This window comes from Mycteria americana, chromosome 6 (assembly GCF_035582795.1).
Source record: "Mycteria americana isolate JAX WOST 10 ecotype Jacksonville Zoo and Gardens chromosome 6, USCA_MyAme_1.0, whole genome shotgun sequence".
Lineage (NCBI taxonomy): Eukaryota > Metazoa > Chordata > Aves > Ciconiiformes > Ciconiidae > Mycteria > Mycteria americana.
The window spans coordinates 27,410,281-27,431,166 of record NC_134370.1 but is presented as its reverse complement, the minus strand read 5'-3'; the positions used below and the strand labels follow the sequence as shown (position 1 = coordinate 27,431,166).

The window sequence follows — 20,886 nt, the reverse complement described above, 5'->3', positions numbered from 1 at the left end:
CCTCTCCAACAAGATGTAAACATTTTTCTTTTAAACTGCTTGCTTTTTCCTTTTGTGAAACTTGTAGAACAAAGGGAGCGATTTGAAGGAGAAAGGTCTGGACCACATGAGTGCTTAGTTTGTTAATGGAGTTTGTTCTGGTCTACCACAGTTTGGTACTAGAAGATTAATTAGTCTTTGTTATGCAGCCTCTTGGTAGCTCTAGTTTTACATACAGGAGAGCTGAAATGCAGTGAAATTACAGCCTTGATTTCCTACAAGTACTAAGTAGCAATATCCCACCCCTTTCATTGATGATGGAAGAGAGTCCATGACTAGGAGCTGCATGATGCTATGCAGGTAGGTCACTATAGGGTCAACTCTCAACTGTGCTTGAAAATGGGGTGTGCACCCCATTGAACTTCTGTGGCCAATCCTTCGTGTCTAGAAAGGAGAAGTGCCAGCTGCCCAGCCGCTGGTGTGCAGCAGCCTTAAGTACTGTGGCAGGTACGAGCAGACTCGACCTGTGGCACTTGTGACAATACAAAGGATGTTAGAGCGCCGGTATTCACTGACCTTCCCTACAAAGTCATTGCCCCCCTAATACAAGGGTATTAATTACAGCTAGAGAGAAACTTTGTGACTCCAAGGTCAAGAGATGAGAGCATGTAATCTGGAGTTTCCATCACAACTGATTATGCTTATGCTTCAGCTATTAAAAGTTACAAGGTTGCATTTCTTATGTGGATGCTTCCTTCTATTTAAAGAAAATGGGTGTGCTTTAAGAACTCAAGAATAAATAGATTCCAATTTTTATCTTTACCTTAACTTCTTAATACCTTTTTCACGTGAGTGCTAGCTTATTCATTTTCTGTGCAGATGTGGTTTGTGCATTTGTTGCATGAATTTAAGACTGCGTTTGTACTGACCTGATACCTTTAGAGGCAAGCCTTGCCTGCAGGACAAGATAAAATGAGCCTTATAGTCTTGTCTGATTCTTTTCTTCATCTTTGGTGCATCTCTTTTCCCTTTCTCATTTACCGCCTGTCTGTATGTAGGTGCTTCAGACAGTTAATCTAGTCAGGTGAATTTAACATTGATTACTGAAACCAAAATGGACAGTATGGATACACTCATTCAAGAACAGAGGCATTTTGAAGCGAGTTACACTGCAGAAACAAAAGCTCCTTGAATTCTGATGAGAGCATTCACATTGCAATGTAAGATGTGCAAGTATTCCAATTAAAAATAAATGCAAATTTTTTTTGAAATTTTCCCAATTTTCAGATTTTTCCCAAGTGACTCTTTGCAAACACAAAGGACTCGGTTCTCTTAACTCCAGCATCTTGATAAAAGAATGAATCCATGCACTTTACTCTTCACCCCAGTACTAATCTCTCTTGTAGCAGAAAGATATGCACAATTTCCTGTGTAGGAAATACCCTCTGTTTTCACCAGTAACCTTGCTGCTTTATTTGTGTTTCAATGATATCATTTGTACTCCCTGCCTGCCTTCCTTATTGCTCTCCTATTTATGTTTTCATTATTTACTATGGTTTGTGTATACTGGTAGATGGAGTACTATTTCTTAATGCAAGTCTTTTATGATGTTTATTGATGCGACATTTGTGAGAACAGTCTCATTGTATCCTGTTCAGTTACCCTTGGTGTTTTGCGTTAATGTGCTGCTTTTCAGAAGCCTTTCGGTAAGCTGCATAAAATGAGCCTCCCAGTTGAGAGCAGTTCAGAACATCTCCTTTTGGCATAGTAGCTATCTTTCTATTTTACCTAAGTGAGATGCAGTGAATGTACTGAGACTTACATGAATAAGTACATCTGAAGCTACACTAGCTTAGGGTGAAGATCGCAAGGGATGTCAGGTGTATGCTTCCAAAGAAATGCTCACCTATAGCTGTACACGTATAGGTTATTTATATAATGGGAGATTCTGCTATCAGCCACGTGGTTTTGAAATAGTTACTTTTCTTCCATCCTTCTTGAAGCTCTTGATGCGTATCGTGACTAGAAGGAGGAAGGACAGTAGCTTACAGACTGCTGTTCCCTCTCTATATAACTAATATATTTCTATTCAAAGCCGAGGTTGCATTCAATGTACTGTGGTGTTGGAAGATGCAGAAATAAGGAAGGAAGTGATGATAAGCTACTGGGTGGGGACTCAGAAAATTGTCTCCCACTTCTGGGAAATGGTGACTTTCTTTTATAATCCTGAGCAAGTCAGTCTGGTTTGACATTAGATATCCCATGAAAATCTCAGCAGCCTTGAAGGGAAAAGAGGAAAATATTACAGTCATAATATCCTTGAACTGGCATAAATCTACCCCAACTTGAGAAATTTTGCCCCAAGTTGTATATATCTTCTTTATCTTCTTTAATGTATTTCTTCTTAATTTTCTTCCTGGGCCATCTGGACTATGTAGACGCACCTCAAAGGAGTGACATTCTCTGTCACACTCGGGTGAAGAATAATACCGCTTAACATTTCCTCGCCAGTCTTGTTGACTTCAGGCTGTAGCTTTTGATCTATAATTTTGTATAACACCTTGTAGACAGAGGGCATGATCTCATTTGTGGCCCCTGTGCAGCCCGAATAGGAAAATTTATAGAACTGTTGTACATGGAAGAAAATGTTACTGTAACAACTTTTAGATAGCATGTCTATCTGGTGAAAGGGGGTGGTCTGGAGCTGCTGAAACAGCAACGGAGACACAAAACAGAGAGCGTTATTTGTTGGTCACAGAATGTTCGGTGCTTTGCAGCACCCAGCTGAGTCTCAGCGGTGAAGTGACCTGAGAGAAGCAGCGGTTCCCCTGCTCTCCTCCCTGCCCTGCCTTGCTGGTTTGAGTTCTTTGGGAGCCTAGAAGAATGGTCAAATGCATTTTCATCACTTGCAAAAATGCCTTGCTATCAGTCTGCGCCCACCATCTGTCATGAAATTTCAGCGAATAAAAATACTGCATTTGGCAAACAGACTTTAAAAGCAGGGAAAAACAAAGGGCGCAAGTGCCACAATGCAATTTCTGATTTATAGGGAACAAAACTTTGCATTTTGCAGACACACATAACAATTTCAAAGAGCTAAGCTGCAGAAAATTGGCTAATGGAATATATATAAATGTATTTAGTACAAATTTTCAAGCACTTACAGCAATTAGCTGTGTGTCTGTCTACCCAAAGTTTTGCCTCTAAAGAGAAATTTATTGATTGCAGAGCAACTGTGTGCCCCTTCAGTCTTTCCCAGTAAAGAAAATAGCATTTTGTGACATGGTAGAAAGTGGGAGTTGATTTTTTGAAGAGTCCTCAAAGCAGTGAAGGCTGAGGTCAGGTCTGCAGCGGTAAGCTTTCCTGCCAGCCGCTGTCAGGTGACAATATTGACAGCTGTAGCATCACAGGAATACACGTCTTTTGGCTGTTTCTGCCAGCATCATGAACTTCTCACAAAGGTGTTTTGTATCTGCAGAAGATGTAGGCATGCACTGGAAAGAGCCCAGGGCTTTCACCTGTTGACATTGCTATTGTGCTGGCACTTTGCCTGCGCAAGTCTGGCTATCAGAGGGCTGTGGTGTTCAGGGAAGAAATCCAAGTGGTAGAAAAGTAAGCGTTGCTGCCTGAGTGAGGAAAAACCTACAGTAAATGAAGACCATCCATGTTACAAGAACTTTGTAAGACAAATCAATACAATTACACTGCATGCCTTGGGCATTTTGCATCTAATTTTGGACGGTAAATATTTATTTCGGGGGATGCTTCCTCACAAGGAAACCCAGGACATTGCAGGAAGGAGCACCACAAGTGCTGTACACGGGTCGCTCCTGAGCTCAGGCTCCAGCCTGGCCATAGGTGCAGATGTCTCTTTCTTTGGAGGGCTCCTATTGCTTATTTACTTGTATTACTGACAGCTGTTCTCTTCTGCAAGTATGATATCCTGACCCGATATTCTGGCCAAATTCTAACTATAATCCTTATAGCCTGCTTGACTTAAAATAGCCCATACATTAAAATATGTCATTTCTCTTGTAACTGATGGTGGTGTTTTTAAACAATTTCCATTTTTTCACCCCAAATATGGCGCTCTCAGCTTTGAATGTTTCTCTATTTCTAGCTTGTTAAAGTACTTGGAAGGCATTATGCATTGCATGTGTAAGGCAAGCTATTATAAATATTTAGCTAGTTAAAGCGTTTGTGATTTTTTTTAACTTCAAAGTTAGGGGTAAATGGGATACTTGTAAAGACTCTTGCATTTTTTACGGAAAGTTATCTAAGTAAATCTTTCACAACAGTTTGGGACTTTTCATGGTGTGCCAGAATACATCCTACCTCGGTACCACTGGGATTCAGAAACTAGCCAAAGTGTCAGAGAGACTAAAACAAAGACTTGTGCCTGGAATATTCCTAAAAGACTCTGACAGCATCAGTGCTCTCTGACTGCCATTCCAAATGCTGTTGCTTGTCTGTTCCTTTCTGCAGACCCTTCTCAGCTATTGTCCTGTAACCTTCCAGGGAACGGGAGATGCAGCTTTGACACCCCCACTCTCCCGTTGGATCCTTACAGGACCTAGGTTTCCCATTTTCAGGATGAGAATCCTCAATTGCTGTGGCACAGGAAAGACGACTTCCTCTTCTACCTGAGCAGCCTTGTTTTAATGGGAAAACAGCACGGGCTGCTCCGTTCTTTCAAAGGACAGTTGCAGAGTTTACCCTGGGGTGGGGAGGAGGACAATACTTCAGGCTTGTGCTGAAGGTGAGTAAGCAGGACCTGCAGAACAGAAGGACTTCACTCCAACAGGGAGTTTAGCTCAAGGAGTCACCCAGACATTTAGCATTTTTTTCTTTTTTACTGACTAGCTTTAAACAGTTCTCTTCCTCATGTTTGAACACCCCTTTGGAAGCATCTGCCTTTCCTAAAGCACTGTGTTCTATCCAGGTTTTATTTTCCACTCTGGGCAGGTGTCACCCAGAGGCCCACAGCATCTGTGCCTGATCATATCTAGCCATCAGACTTCTAAAGTGTCCGGAGGGTGTCCCTGGCTCCTCCCATTAGTCCATTCAAGTATTTGTTTATATTGAATGTAGGACACTATAGTCTGTGTTTAACAGTTTTGACTCAACTTTAAAATACGGAGTATGGCATAGTAATCTGGTATTTTAGTTGCTTCCATTTTGATTATTTTGACCCAAGATGGGTGACGTCTGGCTGGGTCCCTATTTAGTACTTGAATTGTGTGTTTCCTGTTAGTCTGTGATTTTTGAAATACCACACCAGCCTCACTACTGGTAGTTTACTATTCGCAGTCTGTTTATATGGTTATTTTTTGACAAAAAAAGAAAAAAAGAAATAGTTGAGTGGTGCTGGTTGGAGAGGATCCATCAGTAAAATAGTTTTCCTTTTTTCTCATGAAAGAAGAGATATTCCAATGGAGTCCATGGTTGTGTTTTCCTTTCTGTCAAAAGCCCTGGGCAATCCCTAGAAGGCTTTATAGCCTCTCCAGGCTTTGCTCTTAGGCTATAAAATAGGAGCATCGGTACATCCTTTCCTCACAGAAACATCTTCTGGATAAGATTGCGAGGTACTTAAATGCAACAGTACCGGAGTCTGCACAATAACTGGATAAATGTTTCTTAATTGTTTGATTAATATCTTATTAACACAGCTGGACAAATAACAGAAAGTACGTTTTGTCTCTGTTTTAAGAAAATGGAGAATTTTATCTGTGAGCAGTATTCTTGTCTTAACAGAGTATTTTAGCAAAGAGGTTTGAAGAAATCTGTGGCAAAGAATGTTTGTGAAACAGCTAATCTTAGACAAATAAAAGTAAAGTATTTAAAGAAGGCAAATGTTGAACTCTAAGACACTATTTGCAAAAGGAGCCTGGTTTCACTCGAAGTAATGGAAACAGCTCACATGAGCTATTTATCAAGTGCTCTGCAAGGCTAGGGTTTCAAAAAAATTTAAATTGCTCAGACTCTTTAGGCCAAAAACTTATTGCAGAAATTACTTAGAGAATATTAGTAAATGTGAGAATCAGAAAATGTTCAATGGCAATTCATAAACAAAATACTTTTTCTAGCACGTTTATCTCCTGGATCGTCAGTCCTATGTCTCAGTGTTACTTTTTCCTTGTAGCCAGGCACAAAGAGAGGGAGAATGGAACTCTGAAAAGGAAAGTGTTCAAGATTATCTTTATCTTAAGAATATGGAAAAGTTCCACTATAAAAGTCTTCCCTGCTTTTCAGACCAGGTTTAGACCATAACTAACATACCCAGGATGGCCCGAGCACTGCTCAGTCTCGAAGCCATCCTTATCTGCTTCCCCCTTTGTGCTAAAGGCACCGCAAACCACTGGAGAGAGCATTACACATTTCCATCATGTGTTTTTATTTTAATTGGACTGGATTTAAGGTATGTCTAGATGTGCTTTCAAGAAGCTGTGGCTTTCATATTTTTTCATTGAGACTGACCAGAACAGATAATTTATGGCTTGCAGAGCTGATGACTTAGCACTTTCCAGGTTAGATCTGGAGCCAAGCACTGCGGTAATTATCTTGCAGTTGATTTCTAAGGGACCTTTGAAAGCTCAGCTTGGGGATGGGTGAGGCGCAGAGGCAGTGCAGCAGAGGCACTGACAAAACGGCGAAGGGGGTCACAAGCAGTTCATGCAAACTCCGAATCTCACTGTCGCCCTTCTTTTCCAAAAGAAGCTTCCAGTCTGGGATGAAAGTGACTGATGTTCCTCTGTAGAAAACAGAGCAAAACTATAGCACGTATCTATAGTTTGCTGAAAAGATGTGCTAAAATCATCGCAACTTAATCCATCGCATTTTGCTGCTCCTTCCAACAACTGAAGATCCGTAATCACGTTATTAAACAGCCTGAGGATCTCTGAATTTGCTTTTCACTTTTAAGTATCACTTCTTGATTATTAAGCTCAAAAGGCAAACTGAGATTAAATTTATTTCAGCAAGGAACAAAGGTGAAATGCACAAGTGAGTCAAGATACTGCTCAAACTCAGGGGGTATATGGAAACTGCATGGTAAGTGTGATGTTTATCTCTGTCTAGATTTTCCCTGGATCTCTGTGTAGCCCTTTTCTGGTTGGGAGAAGGTAAAAACAAGGGAGAAGCAGTTTCTAGCCTATATCCTTTCAACTATAGGATATAGTTGCCTGCATTTCTGCCTTTGCTGTTTGCATTATATTCCACAGTAGTTCTGCCAGTTTAGTTTGTCCCATAGGTCTCTTTAGTCATTTCATGGGATGTTACTTCTTTTATAACCTGACAGCTTTTAAAGTAACAGTTAAAAGAAAACTTCTCTCTAATTAGACACAATGTAAGCCACTACCATCCCTCCTCTTTCTTCAAGTCACTCAAAAGTCAGCTCCCATGCTGAGTTAATGCCCCACTGACCTGTGTGCAGCTACCCCCGGACTATACTATCATTTAGTATGAACAACAGTTTCAAGGTACTGTGTAAGTACTACTCAGCATGTCATCATGACTGATGGAATTTTTCAAATGTTCTTAAAAGCACCAGTCCTCCAGAGCTGTTCAAACTTCACTGAGGTTACCTACCATAGAGCCATGGTAGGAAACGGGGTATTGAAATGAGATCATAACTTGCAACAGCACTTACAAAAAAATCATGTCAATTAATGTCATAAATTATATTGAGAAGACTTAGAGGAACAGCTTCACATATACTCTAAAACAGTATATGTATATGCATTCTATATATGCAGCAAGACTGAAATAATCTCTGGCAGAGCCTTGGCATAAGGATCTATCCACTGGGTCTTGAGCTGCATGAAATGCTTTGAGAAGCTGATAGTGCCTCTTACTTTCGAAAGAGATCTTTCAAAATGTCAGGTGCAATTTCATGCATTTTAGGGTAATGCAGGGACTGCAAATCAAACTGTGATTGAAAAAGTCTTGAACTGCCTCTTTCCATGGAAGCCTGTATTAAAGTAGTCCAACTAAAAATGAGGAAAAGAAAAAAAAAAAAAAAAAAAGGAAAAAGCCACATCGTGTTGTAATTTCAAAGCCACCTCATCGCAGGTGTATCAAAGTTGCCATCACAAAACCCAACTCTCTTTGCCATATCTAGCAGAATACTCTTTACCTCTCTCTCACCAGTGCATCTCTTCACTTCCCCTGCTTCCAGTGTCTGAGCACTGTCTGCAAAGCCTGGCTTCTAGTGATATGTATAGATCGAGTGATTTGCTTGGAGGGGTCTTGGAGTAGAACTTTTTCTGAAACAATACAGTTTATTCACAGTCTCTCTGGATTTAATGGCTGCTTTTCATTACTGTGTTATTTTTTCCACTGAAGCATATTGCTCTCTACAACTGCCTGAAAGGAGGTTGTAGAGAGGTGGGGGTCAGTCTCTTCTCCCAGGTAACAAGCCACAGGACAAGAGGAAATGGCCTCAAGTTGCGCCAGGGGAGGTTTAGACTGGATATTAGGAAATTTTTCTTCACTGAAAGGGTTGTCAAGCATTGGCACAGGCTGCCCAGGGAAGCGGTTGAGTCACCATCCCTGGAGGTATTTAAAGGACGTTTGGATGAGGTGCTTAGGGACATGGTATAGTGGTGGTCTTGGTAGTGTTAGGTTTACGGTTGGACTCGATGATCTTAAAGGTCTTTTCCAACCTATACGATTCTGTGATTTTAGCGGTTTTTTGTTTGTTTTTAAGTCCATCCCTGCCACCTGGATTGCTTGCTTCTGTTTTTGCAGTATTCTGGAAAATACACTGTCTCATTCATTTCCTACAGTTGACCCTTATTTCCATCCCTCCATGCCAAACGTTGACTTTACCTATAATTCCTCTTTTCTTGATCTTTCTGTTCTGCCCTCCTTGTCTTTATCCTGGGAAGAGCTTCACTCCCATTCTTGTTGGAGCAGTCAAGTACAGGGAGGGGTTAATATTTTTTTCAGTCTAGGACAATCCTAAAGGGTCTTTGTAGACATTGCAGCAACCAAAGACTTTGTAAAGAGTGTAATTGCATCCTTTAACTCTATTCATTCCAGAAGTATTAGGTTTAGATTCTTCTTGTAGCAGAGATTTCCCTATACAGGGATACACTTTTGGAGATGATGCCACTTAGCTACTGTAAGTGACTGCAAGCGAAGAGCTGGCTATATTCTCCCCGGGTTTTCCTTTCTTTTGAGCTTGGTTCAAGGCCCACTGTATAATTTTTTTCTGACACTCATGTCGCGGGCTGTTTCCTTGCTTCCTTTCTTGGCAGTCTCTTCTTGCATTGTAGCTCCCGCAGCTTCTGTTGGTCAGTACCCTCTGAAATCTCCCCAGCTCAGAGATGGTCTCTCTGGCTGCTGTCTCTGTCACCCACAGCTGAAAGCTGTGCATGTGAATGAAGGCCCTCTAACTCCTCCTAGGCCACCGCTTCCTGTGGACACAGATACCCCGTCTTACCATCTCCTGGTTAGCAAGGCCACCCCCAAGCTCTCTGCAGAGACAGAGTATTGCTTTTTTCAGTGCACAGCAGGACTTTATTTTCTACACCTGTTCTCTCACAAACGTGGAAGTGTGCTTAGACTTACTAGTGACCTACCCATTATAGTTCTTTATGCCCTTTATTATGGCACTTTAATGACTTCCATCTATCAAAATATAGCTGAGAATTCCTGCTCTTCCATATGCGCTTAGACTTGATGGGAGGGGGAATGTCACGCGCAGGCAGTGAGCCTGCCTTGCTTAGTGAGCTGAATAATTAGTAATTTACAAATTCAGTAAACAGTAAATGTGCTCTTGACCTTCCACTCGCACCAGCTGCCTGATGAGGCACCCAGCTGACATGTCCAGCTGCCTAATGCCTCCTCCCCGTGTAAAGCCCCCACCGAAGCTCCTGCTGGCTCTGTGCTGGTGTTTCAGAAGGCAGCGTGGTACTGCCTACGCTGCATTGTGCTTTCTGATTCATACTAATCCCCTCATCTTCCTATGGAACATTAAACATAATCACGATATTGAAAATGAAGGCGTTGCAGATTTAAAAGTGGGATCTGCTTAACTAAAAATAGCATTAAAGCAAACCCTGTCCTTCTGTGCTGAAGGACTGGCTGGTATTTACAGTGCTGTACAGTCATCAGACTCGAGCATAGGAATAGGAAAGAATGCCAGCCAAGAGGGACCAGGAATTATAGGCTTGTCCTGGTTTATTCCAAGATCTGCAACTCCTTTGCTGTGTGACCTTGAGCTTGTCGCACGGTATGCCCAAACCACTGTTTATTCTTCTGTAATGTAGGTATAAGGCTGGTTTTGCAACTCCTGGGTGTGAATGAAAGAATTCGTATTTGCAGAGTGCTTGAGGATCCTTAGATCTGTAGTAGTGATCAGCAGGAGACCACAGATACATTTGCTACTCATTTCTCGGAATTCTAGAAGAAAGAGGTTTTTACAATAGAAAAGTTCAAATCGTTCCTTGGGAAGAACACATCTTTGTCTCTGCATACAAGATCAAGACACAGCTATAATGCACCTTCCAATCTCTAGCCCTGACTACCGTGATTTCTAGATTCACTTTGGATGACACTACATAATTTGAAGCTAGCTTTTAAATACTGTGTACCAAGGCAACTACAATGGAAGGAAAACGCAGTATTTTCTTATCTTATTCCCTTTTAGCCTTCTGCTCTCCACAACCTTGCTGGTTCCCTTTATACTTCCATGTGATTCTGTCAGAGTAGTACTGACTCTCAAAACAAGACCATATTTACAGTTAGAAAGTTTTAGCTTTCAATAGCTAAATTGTATAAATGACATGTCTCCTGAACTCTTTTCCCCCTCTCTAAAAGATTCACTATTTTCATTAAACTGATGTGTAAATTCAGAGAGGCTGTTACAAATTTAATGTTGAAATGACCTGGTCAAGAGCTAGAAATATTTTAATATTAAATTAAATCAGTCTCTCCCCTTAGTCCCTTAATTCTAAAAGCTGAGGCTCTAAGGAAAACACCAACTGTCACAAGTCTTGCCAATCTGCTTATGCATCTCACTATATCAGTTTTCCTTCCCTTCACTCTCCCTATTCTCTGCAGTTGACTCAGGCTTTTTTCTAGGTCTTAAAGCCTATTTAAAACTCTACAGCTTGCCTCCTACACTGTCCTCTCTATAGTAACAAGCAGCTACAGTCTGCATTCAGATGTCCTGTGATCTGCTAAGGGCCAAGGTCTGCAAGCTAGTCTGGATATTGTACATATGTTCAATATGGCAGTACAATCTAAACACCCCAACATTTTTTATTCAAATCCAGTGAGAGTGTATTGAGTAAGCTAATTACCGCAGGTGTCATTAGCACTGGTGAGGCAATTAAAGCCCTATTCCATTAGTTCTTTTTCCTCTTCTCATTCTTTAAAGTAACTAAAAGAGCTTAAGAAGGATTTGTCTTTCCTTTTTATCAGAGCTAACCAGTCTTTAGACATCAGTGATTCTAAGGCTTTCAGAGTATTTAAGATACTAGCTCGTTGCCTCAGTTTAGGCGAGTCTCATGATCAGTTGTGTCATCTTAAGCCAACAGGGTACCTCTTGCGTACTTATCTCTCACCTTCCAACCGAGACTTTAACCAGGGAAAAGTTAAAACGTTAGGATATTTCTGCCTGTAGAAATGCTGAGTGAACAGGATGCAACTTTGGGCATTCAAAACAATGTATAAGATAAGAATTGTCTTAACTGTGTTGTCATGGTCAGCCCTGCACTGTGAAGGAATGAAAATGCCATAGTTAACTATTACCATATGTAGAGCCAAAAGAGTTAAGGTCCAGGCCACGCTTTTTGTTGTGACTTGCTGGCTATTATTTTTGGGATGTCTCCCAACCTCAAGAGACAGTATTGTAAACAAGGCTGTGCTTTTACCTTCTCATTCTTGCTGTCCACATTTAGACACGGAATGACCTGTCGTGATCATATGGGTTTGGTTTCTTTGTGTATGGGAAGTTATCATTTGCAATGTGGTGCTATTGTATTTTTGTTGTTGTAAAATTAAAATTTTTGAGAGGTCACCTTTCATTTTGTGTTCTCTGCTGAGATTTATTCTGGCTTAGGTATTTCTTAGGCATCTATCATTGCTGTCATGGCTATAAAAGAGAGAGAAGGATAAGCAGACTACAGGAGATGTTTTTGAACTCAATGGAATTAATATTTTTCCTTCTATCAGGCTGGATCTGCTCTTTTGGTAACACACTCATAGTAATAAATCTGGTTCTATATATAGTCGTAGACAGCAACAGCCAACTAAATTGTATATAGACAGTACTGGGGACAGAATCCAGGATGCTCTGTTTAAAAAGCTACAGGTCTCGACCACTGATGTTAAAGAAGAACAGCTCGCACTATTTTATTGACCAATAGTCCCCCCTCCATGAAGGGGAAACTGTCATAGCCACATGGAGATGCACATGTTTTAACCGATCTGATGCCATCTAGCAGATGTATACATAAGCAGACATTTACATAACAGAAGGTGGTAGAACTCATGTAAAGTTTGTGGTTTATCTCTAATACAGTCAAGTGTACTCTTGGGTGTTGCTAGCTGAAACTTAGATTTTCTGCTTCTAATTAAAAGAGCATCTGTTTTCAATATCCTAGAAAAATGATTCCAGGCTAAGAGACATATCCAGAAAATAGCTGCCTCTCTAATTAGTACGCTGAATGCTTATCTGTTTTTCTTCTTCCTAGTATTAAATGGTTTCATTGTATTTGGTATTCATCTGTATCGCAAGCTGTCCAATAAATCAGATAAGAGATGTCAACCTGTATCACATAATGGCTAGTCTTAGTCTTTTTAATAAAATAAAATGTTTTATGTATTAAAAATAAAACAATGTACTATTTCATGCCATATTATGACATTTTACATAAATGGCATGATGAGCATAATGCAGGATATGGCATTCCGTACTATGCTGTGACTTGCCGTTTTGAAGTGAGATGTACTAATTCAAGATCTGACAGTAGCAGAGATACTCTATAAAGAACAGCATTTCTTTTAAGGAGAAATGTTGAAACAAATCCACTGCAATACCATTTTATTTTATTTTAATGACCTTCAAAAGCCAACTTGATTGCACAGCAGTGTAAAGGAAGTAATTAAGAAATTAAAAAAAAAAGTCTTTCAAAGTAGAAATTATTTCCAAGCAAGCAACCATGAATAAGCCTAACCTTTTGCTAGTTAAAGATAAAACTGGAGCATCCTGGTAGAGATATGAAAACTAGTAACAAAATCTGGTTTTATTGCATCAGAACCTAGGAAGATATTGAGAGAGTTGTTTGGAGTAGACCAGGTATAAAAGGAGTAGTCAGGGAAGACAAAAGCCATTGCTGAAAAGCTACATGTATTGGTTGCATCAGTATTCAGGGAGAAGGTGATCAAAGAAGTTCTTCCAGCAGTACTTTTTTTTTTTTTTTTTAAACCAGGCATTAATGGGAGAAATCTTAATCTGAAGAAGCCATAAAAGAGGGGGTTTTTTAATAGAGAACTGCCAGTCTTGGTAGTAAAAAGTGCCAGGATTATTTACCTTCATGTTCAAAATATGTCAAATATGAAATCGCTTATGTAGTAATGTGGTATGTTACCTGTTCCTCAAAATGTTACCAGAGGCACAGAGGCTGGGATGTTCACAACTTGGATCCAGGGATGACTGTGGATTGACTTTAAGTCTGACTTGCATACTAGGCAAATTAGTAGAAACTGTAATAAAGAATACAATTAGTAGACAGACAGGTAGCTATAATATACTAGAGAAGAGGTGAGAGAATCTTTGTAAAAGGGATGTCAATACCTCACAACTCTGTGTTTGTTAACACTGTCAAAGACCTCATGAGGTAAGGATGCTAAATTATTAGTGCATACTGGGGTTTTCAGAAAGCATCGAAGAAGGTCTTTTGTGAGGTCTGTAAGGGCAGTTTAGTAAGCCTGGGGCGAGAGGAATAGTCCACTTCTGAACTAAGAACCAAATAACAGAAAACAAAGAGGAGGCCTAAGTGCTTGGTTTTCCACCAGAAGGAGGTTGCCAGTAGCATATTCCTATGTTCTCTATAAAAGAGAGAAAAAGTGGGGTGACCAAAGTTATTTGAGGTGATCGACTCAAAAGCCAGCTACAGGGAGTTGTAGGATGGCAAATGCAAAGCAATATATAAAGGGAAAAGAAATATATGCATGTGTAGCTAATGTGATTAATAGCTAACAGTTTAACTCTGTGTGTGTGTTTAGACTCTTTATTAGCTATCACTGCTTTTCTGAATACTTTTTGAACAGTCAGTGTAATGTTTATTGTAGTTAAAAAGGTAAATGAGATGTTGGGAATTCTTGGAAAAGAAATAAGAAATAAAATAGAAAACATTTACTGTACGAATCCATGGAACACAGTCTTCAGTACTGTGTGCCTTGTCAGAGGCCCTCAGCCTCATGAAAGGATATATAGAAGTTTTCTAGTTCTCATAAGGATGATCAGAGGTGTGTAACTACTGAGAAGCAAAATGGACAAGAGAAATCTGTAGGGGAATACTGAGCTCCCTGAAGTCATGAATGATGTAGAGAAGGTGACTAGAAATAAATTATCCCATGTCTCCAAAATAAAAGAGAGAAGAGCCATCCTAAGAGATTTTTGTGTTTCAAGCAAACAAAAGAAAATGTTTCCTGGAGTAATTTTGTTCTTTCACTTTTTTTGTGGTAGGACCTGATGTGGATTTATCTCATTAACCGCTTCTCAAAGCAACATTTCTGACAGGAAAACTGCTTCTGTGATAAACTTTCATCCCACTTTGGTTCTGGTCACAGAATTCTTCTCCTACCAGTTTCATACAGGTCCACGTCAGTACATGCTAACATTACTGCCAGCCCCGTGGAACTAGTAAACTTCACATGGATCCTGTATCTTCACAGGCTTCCTGTATCATGTATCCCCAAGGCTCCTTGCTCTTATTTCAATGAGAGAGCAGATAACTGAGCACAGTTTTCTAGGTTCTGCAGAAACACCTAATGGAATGGGAAGAAAACAAGGCAGGCATATGAGTTTGTACAAAGTATATCCCTTAATAAGAACAAAACAGAGGCCAGCCCTTTGCAAAGTGAATCCAACAAGTTTATATGCTGCTCTGCATAGTTAATGATAATGCTAATGAGAATTACACATGGGCATCAAAAAGAAAAGAGCAGCTATTGTGTTTAAATACTGTATGTGAGAAATATAGCCATCAATGTACTAAAATAACTGCCTGCATTCTTTATGTCAGCAGCCTTGTCAATTTGATAATAGCTGTGACTCTTTATCCAGTTACAACATAAAAAATCTTTGTATAATGTACATTGTCATTACAGACTTCACTGGTAAAGCTGTGAATGTCTTTGTTAATGGTAATAGATTCTTTCCAAGGTAGCTGAAGTTTGTTGATGTTACTTGTTCTGGCTTGGCACACCGAACACATACCTTATTAAAAGAGACTGAATAATAATAACAAATGTATCTTTATGGTCGTGTTTTACAGCTTTGTTGAGTTTTCCCCCCTCTGGCTAATGGTACCTTTGCTAGCTGCAGCTGGCATCATTATAAATGTTGATCCATATCTGCAGATGGCATGGGCTGAAGAAGGACCATACACTATCACTTCATTGCAATAATGAACTCATTGTCGTCTTCATCAACAGAGAAATGGAAGAAGCTGAATTGCCAGCAAAAGGCAAAATTCTAGCTATTTCACTCAGTATAACAAATGAAAAGAGTAGAGAAACGTTAGCACAGGAAGGGAGAAAATAACCTAGGTGAGGACAGGAGGAATTTGCCACAATCAGTGCCTTCCTGTGGCAGGACTACCTAAATGAGAAATACTGATCTTTACGGCCAAGAGTTTGTCAGAACCTGGAAAGTAATTAGCATTATAGGCATCTTTTCTTCACAGCTTCCCATGCATGTAGATAGCTCCTTGCATCTTCCTTTAAAGCAGTTAACCCAGGCCACAATCTGTGACAGGATGTGTGTGTGTATCTACATCCATCAGATGGCAGTTTGGATGGGATCCCAAATGGCAGTTCCCCTGTGAACTTACGTAAATCCTTATTGCATGTTTTTATTTAGAAGCTTAGGAGCTTTTCAATTCAGGAACACCTTAAGGGGAGTGATTTTAAAAATATTTTTACTTTTTTTACTCCAGGATCTATTACAATTTTAAAAATATATGCTAATTTGTGTATAGCTGTGTTTGGTTACATAAACTATAATATTGTGGGTATCGTCCCTGAGTGAGTGACCATGGAAAGGGAAAGTTTGCACTTTTGGAAAGGAACTGATGCTGACAGATAGGAGGTTTTGAAGTTCAATATCTACACATGAACCAACCCCAAATCCCCTTCTTCATGCTCATAGAAAGCAAAAATAATGAGCAATAATTTAAGCATCTTTACTTAAAAACCATGACAAATGGCAAACAGCATGCATCGTTTATCTACATGCAGAAAAGTCATCTGCTGTCCTTCCATGCCCTTACATGATACCTAATCAAAACAGATTTGAAGCAAATTAACAGAAAGCATGGTTTAAAACAAACATTATCTAGTTTAAACTGGTGACTATATTATTATTTGGTATTTAAGTAATTAATCTTGATTTAGGTAAAATAGGCTTGTCACTGATCTTTATTAAATTGATCTACTACCCCAAAAATGAGTCTATGCAGAGAGATTTACACCTAAATACCCATGTTACATGCATCTTTCATTTGAGTTGGTATAAACCTGTGCTGAGATTAGTTATTAGATGGGAGGGAAAGGACAATTCAAACTGCAGAACGTGTGTATTTCAGATGTGACCTCGTGGAGCGAGCCAACTGGGGACATCGGCAGAGACTCATGCACTTGAAAAAAGGCTGAGCACTTGCTAGCAGCTGTTGATGTGGCAATGGAAAATACTAAGGGTTCCAGAGATTACAGAGGTATAATTTGGCCTGCAGTAAAAGTAAGCAGAAACGCTCACTGAAAAGAGCTCCTGTTGTAATCAGTGAGGTTTTGCCACTAGCTATAATGAGAAAAGCACAAATGCTAATGGTTTTTTGTGGACATTATTATTCCAACAGTATTTTAACAAGCGGTTTCTATGCATAATAGCATATGTGTTTTTATCAAGACAGAATCAGATCTGGTGAGCAAAATTTCCCATTATGAGCTATAGGTATGTCTTAATTGTATTTAAAATGTATTGGAATATAAGGGGTAAATATTATGTAGTTTACAATGTATTTAGAACATATTGGAAGTTTTGGAATGCTGTTAAGATATTAATATTTTATTTTTAATTTTGAGTTCATTTCACATTCAAAGATTCCATTGTTTTACAGAGCATTAACAAGCTCTCTAATTCATCATTTCACGCTATGTAAAGTATAGTGCAATGAACAAGAAAGTATTATTCCCAGTAGGCGTGAGCCTGCATTCTTTTGAAAACAAGAGAGAAAGTCTTGTTGTGGCATAATCGGATGCCACTACTGGAGGATCCAGAACAATGCTAGTTACGGTTTTTCAACTTTTCATAATAATTTGCTCAAATATTAAACTATCCCTGTTTGCCTAAGCTGTTTGTCAGGACTACAGTCTGTATGAACATTAACTCCATAAGCTAGGTGGAGCAAGACTAATTCTGAGAGGGTTTGGGGGGAAGGGGAAGAGGGGTATCTGATCATTAAAAATAATTTCTGTGATATTTTTTATTAATATCTTTGCAGAGGGTAAAAAGTCAGATTCCTGCCTCTCCCCCCACTGATAATTAACCACACTAAGAAGTAGTATCTTTAACAAGTTTGAAGAATTTAGTTTGATATGATCTTATTCTGATGGCAAAGTAAGAACATATCCATGGTCTTTTCTATGGACTCATCCTTAAAATATATCAACGATGTGTTAATATTAATTTATCTTACTACTGTCACTATGAGATAAAATGAATGCTATTGTTCATAATTTACAGATGAAGACCTGAGAAATGCAGCTGTTCTCTAGTTCTGACAATCTATTTTATATATACAAGAATAGAGATTTTTTTCAGAGCACTTAATATTATGTAGCACTTCATGGGTTGACATAGCACGCAAATAAAATCTGAACTTTAGACCATAACATGTTAAATTCTAGATGAACATATGCCCTGCTTTTAGAGCAGTCACTTGGAGAAGAGATCAATCAGCAGATGTAAAGAATTAAAAAACGTCTCTAAATATGCCTACACTGTGAGGTTTATAGAATCTCTAAGACCTAAGGAAAGAACTTTGTAGAGAAAAATCAGGAAAAGAAAGAATGGAGAAATCACTTAAACACCTATTTGCCCAGCTGGAGTATAGTGTCATACTTTTACATTTTAATTCCAGCGGATTATAACTGTCGTGCCACACTGTACTTTGCTAATGCCTTCAAGAATAAATTGCCACTTGGTAAAAGCACAAAACATTTAGAAAACACTACTTTAATTACAAAACTAATGTGTCTTGCACTAACCCCAAATAGTAACTAATACAGCCATCATTCTGCTTCTGATTATGAGTGTTATGAAAACAGCACTTCCAATGACATTTTCTAGCTGTGAGACCTGAGGTTTTATATCATGTATTATAGTGTGATGTTTAAATGGGTTTTGAAAGAAAAAAAATATTAACTGAGGTATAATAATTGGAGAGAGACCCCAGCCAGCCAAAGAAGAGAGTGTAACCATCTCATTACAACAGTTGGTTTCTTCTTCTACCTCTTCTTCTTAGATGTTCTTATAGCTAGCTGATACTTACTTCACAACCTTAATATCAATATAGGATCTGGTCTCATATCCCTGCAGTTGTTTTGATGCTCCAGAATGCATACACATTCTGTGATTTTTTTTTTTTTTAACAGCTAGAGGTCAGGAAACCAGTTTTGGAGTAAAGAAAGTTAAAGTTCCTTTGATAGTTGCTGTGTTCTCTCATGCATGGAAAATCCTCCAACAAGCTCGCACTGGATTTCATTCGTAAAGCAAAAGTACCTCTTGAAAATCAGAATAGTGAACAACATCACTTTGTTTCTTAAATCTACCAGCTCTGAGTCTCCAGCCAGAGGTTCTGCACCAGAAATATAATGCTTTCAGCCACAGTGGCATCATCAGCAAGCATCAAATGAAAAGGGATTGAAATAGAGAGCGAGCATTTTTATTTCTCATTGTCTTCTGTACTTGTCATCATGCTGCTGTTTCAGATATTGACATCACTCAACCTTGACATGACCAAAACCTATCTCTGAGGACAATATGGCAAGTGAAAGAGCAGCTTTTAGACTAGAATCTTCTGAAAACACATTATTGCAGGCAATTGTGAAAATTCAGCATCTGTCTTCTCCAACTAAATGTTAAACATCAACTTACTTCTATCGCGTAACTCTTCCACCTTTGAAATGAGAAACAAAACAAAGCCTTGCAGCCTGTTCGAGAAGATCTGCATGATCCAGCCACAAGTAGCCAATTTGCTCTTCTTAGTTTGGAGTCAAATAGGATCATTCCAGCAATGCACAGAATCACACTGGATAAGGTACTGAAGCTAGTCGAAACACCTGCTTCAAACACAGTCCAACTTGATTCAACTTAATGAAACCGCTGGCACTGCAAACCATCCCCATACAAATAAGGAGAAAGGTTCTTGTATATCAAGAAGCTATAAATGTATCTTAGATTTCATTTCCCCTGCTCTTTTACTGTTGCTATCTAGAGTCACTCACGGACTGTAAATTGGCATAGTAAATAGGGGGAAAAAAGAGAGAAAAAGCTTTTTATGCAGTGAGGTTTCACACAGCAGATTGAAATTTGGAAGAGCAGAGCTCTTTTCTTCGCTATGCCAGTTTTCCCGAGACCCTAGGTACAACCTTAAGTGCCTTTTGTCTCTGTTACCTATCAATAAAATTGGAAAATCATACTTTTTTTGTTTCACTGGGATGCATTGAAGATAAGTGCATCACCGATTTTAAGTTCCACAGATACTTTAGTAATGGGCACCACAGAAGAATCCAAGATAACAGTTACCTCAAGAAAGATTAAATTTAACAAGTTTAGCCAAGACAAATCCTTAACCTGTGAGAAGACAACAGTCAGACTTACATCGGTGGATGATCTTAAAGTATACCAGCTTTCTGAAAAAACATTTTAAAGTAAAAAACTCTTTCTTGCCTTACAGAACTTCAGTAAGTGCCCTTATGCCATTTGCGTCTTTAGACTTTGACTTTGTTCTGCCAAGTGGATTGTACTCAGGAGCAGTTTTCTCTTTCCGCAGCAGTACTGTGTGACACGTAGCACAAGTGAAAACTCAAAACGTTTCCTGTAGCTGGTGTTACCATCCCTCACTGCATCTGAAACAAAGGCAAGAGCAAGTTTCAAGATCACAGGTGTGCATTGTATGTCTGCCCTACTGCATAGAGGTGATTTATTACATCCTAGGTTAACGTGGTAAAGAAGGAAGAACAATAAAGAAAAGTGCAGGGAGACACTGATTTTTTTCTTTTACCTTTACAGAAACAAGTTAAGACTTTCTGAAGATCAGAAGGTTTTGATCCCTTCTTTGAGAGAGAACAGAAATGTCTTACTCGGACATTGGGCGATTTCTATCCAGACACGCTGCTTCTGTGTTAAGTTTCATCTATCAGTTTCCGCGGGAGTGTTTTGAGAACATTAACTATAATGAGATTAGTTTATGAGATTAAAAAAGGAAAAAAGTTATCAAAGTGTTAGTGAAATATTTGAAATTCACACTGAATTAGAGTAACTTCAGGCTCTGACTACTGCTTTTTTTTCCTTTTAGATCACAGTTTATTTTTAAATGTAACAGCATCAATAAGATCACAAAAATGGCATTTATCCTGTCCAATCTGGCTGATATCTGGTTCATGTCA

The 20,886-nt window shown here is 39.1% G+C and overlaps 1 protein-coding gene and 1 long non-coding RNA gene across 3 annotated transcripts in view; one reads left to right on the top strand and one right to left on the bottom strand.

Annotated features, from left to right (window-relative positions):
* Window positions 1–14,206, top strand: part of DLG5 (discs large MAGUK scaffold protein 5) — a 139,657-nt gene extending 125,451 nt beyond the window's left edge. The window contains exon 34 of the transcript XR_012776166.1: window positions 14,195–14,206. The gene's annotated coding sequence lies outside the window, so the exon portion shown is untranslated. The remainder of the gene's footprint in view (window positions 1–14,194) is intronic.
* Window positions 14,207–14,643: 437 nt separating this feature from the next.
* Window positions 14,644–20,886, bottom strand: part of LOC142411349 (uncharacterized) — a 43,809-nt gene continuing 37,566 nt past the window's right edge. The window contains exons 1-3 of one of the 2 annotated variants that reach the window (XR_012776167.1): window positions 20,581–20,644; window positions 20,173–20,346; window positions 14,644–14,982 (exon numbers count right to left, since the gene is read on the bottom strand). This is a non-coding gene — a long non-coding RNA (uncharacterized LOC142411349). Of the gene's footprint in view, window positions 14,983–20,172; window positions 20,347–20,580; window positions 20,645–20,886 lie in introns of those variants that run through there. The other variant, XR_012776168.1, reaches the window with a different exon arrangement.